The sequence below is a fragment of the Crocodylus siamensis genome, chromosome 6 (assembly GCF_052110815.1).
Source record: "Crocodylus siamensis isolate JL-2025a chromosome 6, ASM5211081v1, whole genome shotgun sequence".
NCBI lineage: Eukaryota > Metazoa > Chordata > Crocodylia > Crocodylidae > Crocodylus > Crocodylus siamensis.
The window spans coordinates 24,875,952-24,878,215 of record NC_143400.1 but is presented as its reverse complement, the minus strand read 5'-3'; the positions used below and the strand labels follow the sequence as shown (position 1 = coordinate 24,878,215).

Below are 2,264 nucleotides of genomic sequence, written 5' to 3'. Positions count from 1 at the left end.
ACATTCTCAGATGCTTTTGGTGAGCCATGGGGACTTTTGCACCCTCCTGCTCCCTTTGATCTGTGTTGGGATTACCTCCCTTTGGGCTTGGAGAATCGTCTCCTTAAGGAGCAACCACTCTTCTTGGACACCTGGCTCCCCTCCCCTCCAGGTCCTCAGTGCTTCCCTGACTGTTCTCCTTAGCTCATTGAAGTCCACCCTCCTGAAATCTAGGGCTGCTGCCTTACTGTAGGCCTTTTCCACCTTGCGCTGGATGGTGAATTCCAGCAGGCAATGATTGCTGTCACCCAGCTGCTTAAGCATCCTCAGCCCCCTCACCAGGTTGTCACCCATGGCCAGCACCAGGTCCAACAAGACGTCTCCCCTGGTGGGGCTGTGCACCTCCTGGGTTAGATGGAGGTCCTGAATTTGGGCTAGGAACCTACATGAGCAGTCAGACCTGGCTGACTGCTCTTCCCAGCAGATGTCTGGAAAGTTCAGGTCCCCCTTGATGACCACATCTCTCTCACATGATGAGAAAAACTATTTTACTAAGATCTGATGATAAACGGTTTGACTTATCCAATGGCTCAGTAATGTCCCTACATACATTATCGATGATAGTGTCAGCTTTAGCACAGTGGTGAAGTGGTGATTCTCCAGAAAGAGAGCTTTGCAATGGAATCCCAGAGATCTCTTGGAAGACCAAGTCACACCGAGCTTCAGAAATAATCATACATACACTTCTGCGTGTTGAATTTAGACTGGAATTGTGTCAAAAGCTTGTTATAGACTGAATCAGGAATTGTCTGAATCAAATCATCCTCCCTGCAAGGTGAGTGTTCAAAATGCTGACAAGAAGAGGTGTCATCTTTAGCAATTTTTGCCATCACTTTACTGATTCCCTTCATGTAAATCAAGTCAAATTCTGCAAGTCCTGTTTTCTTTTCTGTAGAGGAAGTGTGCTGGTGGTGGCAGGACAAATGTTAGATAAGAGCCTGCTGATCACATCTTCCAAAAATCGGTGCCACCTCTGCAGAGTAGACGGTGTGGGACATTGCCATTGAGCCGTCCTTTTGGTATCATCTTCTAAAAACTTCTTATCAAATTGCCCAGGGTCTAGAGATTTAGACAGAGCTGAAGAGGGAGGCTCTTCCTCTTGGTCATCAGACATTTCTCCCCTGGCAAAACACCTATGCCCTCTGCTGACACACTCTTGTTGCTTTTCAAGTCTGGCATTTTGCCGAGAAGTCTAGCTCCCTTTTTTCACAGTACATAAAAATGCACCTCCGACAGAAGCAAGAAGCCTCGGGCTTCCCCACCTGGTGTAGGGCTTCCCCACCGGCTCAGGAAAATATCAGAACTGAGGCAACTCTCTTATTGGATGCTGAAATGAGGAGTATTCTCCAAAGACCGGGGTTAGCAGAATAGGATAAGGCTAAACTGTATGCATCCATGTTTCAGAAATACCTGACCTACATAAAGCAGGGTGATCTGGACAGAAGGAAATTAAGCCCATTTCTGCCAGAACAGACCCCCCCTAGAAGCTGGATACCCCCTAGAAGCCCCCACAAACCCCGAAACAGTCATTCAGGAAGTATTGGATAACGTGCATGCCCAATACAGGAAAAATGCTAAAGTACTGCTCACTAAGCTGAGGCAGCACAAGGATATTTCTTCTTGGGATGATCAAGGGGGTTTTGTCTACAAAGAGATGCTCGTCAAGAGGTCTAACATGCTTGTCTTGGTCCAGAGAACCCTTCAGACTCACTTCAGGACTACTAAACATCTGCCGAAAGGCTGAGACATCTTTATGAAAGCCATGACCAAGCTAAATGTACCATTTTCTGTTATGGGCAATGTCGTGAATCGTGATCATCTGGAACGCCTGAAAGTATCTGCCTCAGACCAAGAAATACCAACGACACTGCCTAAGAAGTGAAAAACTGTCTCTAAAAGCCATTGGCTCTCCATGTAAAGTCTGATGCTTTTAATTAAACTATTCTATACTGCTATAAAGTTTTTGTCTACAGAGGATTTTTTGAATGAAAATACACATACACATTTAAATAACAACAGCTTTATTTACACAACATCAGCTGAGTATTATATTTAGACAAAGCATTCATGCTGTGGTCATGTAGAAAAACACACAATGGTATCTGCAGATTGGGGGTCTTGTAACTCTTTAATCTGAAAAACAGTGTCGGTAGCGTTCTTGTTTAAAAACAACATAATGCTTTGAGGAAAGAGAGCGCTGTTTGGGGAGTGATCATACGAGTCAA

At 45.1% G+C, this 2,264-nt stretch overlaps 1 pseudogene; it reads right to left on the bottom strand.

Moving 5' to 3' along the window:
• Positions 1–522: 522 nt before the first annotated feature.
• On the bottom strand, positions 523–1,153 carry LOC149861800 (fibrous sheath-interacting protein 2-like; annotated as a pseudogene).
• Positions 1,154–2,264: the final 1,111 nt, after the last annotated feature.